Genomic DNA, 474 nt, shown 5'->3' with positions numbered 1-474 from the left:
CTTGCAAAACCCTCTGCCCACCCAAATGCAGGATGTGCAGATATCTATCTTACCCCAGTTGGGCTCAGGCCAGGGGGCTTGGCTTCCCAGTCAGAATTACAGAATAGCAGAGCTGGGAGGGACCTTGGAGGTCTTCTAGTCCAGCCCCCTGCTGGACTATCCATCCAGTCATCCATCTACCCACCCAGTTATCTACCTACCTACCTACCTACCTATCCAGTTATTCATCCACCCACCCAGTTATCCGTCCGTCCGTCCGTCCATTCGTTTGTCTGTCTATCTATCTCAACATATAGGCTGCTTTAGCTGGAAAGAACTTTAAGCAACATATGCTCTAATCCCATGTAAAGATTATTTTATTTTATTTATTTATTTTAATTTTTTTTATTATTTTTTTTAATTTTTTTTTATTATTTTTTTTTATTTCATTATTTTATTTTTATTTTTTTTATTTTTTTATTTTTTATTTTATTT

This window comes from Protobothrops mucrosquamatus, unplaced genomic scaffold (assembly GCF_001527695.2).
Source record: "Protobothrops mucrosquamatus isolate PMUCROS unplaced genomic scaffold, P.Mucros_1.0 scaffold2594, whole genome shotgun sequence".
Lineage (NCBI taxonomy): Eukaryota > Metazoa > Chordata > Lepidosauria > Squamata > Viperidae > Protobothrops > Protobothrops mucrosquamatus.
This window is presented reverse-complemented; position numbering follows the sequence as displayed.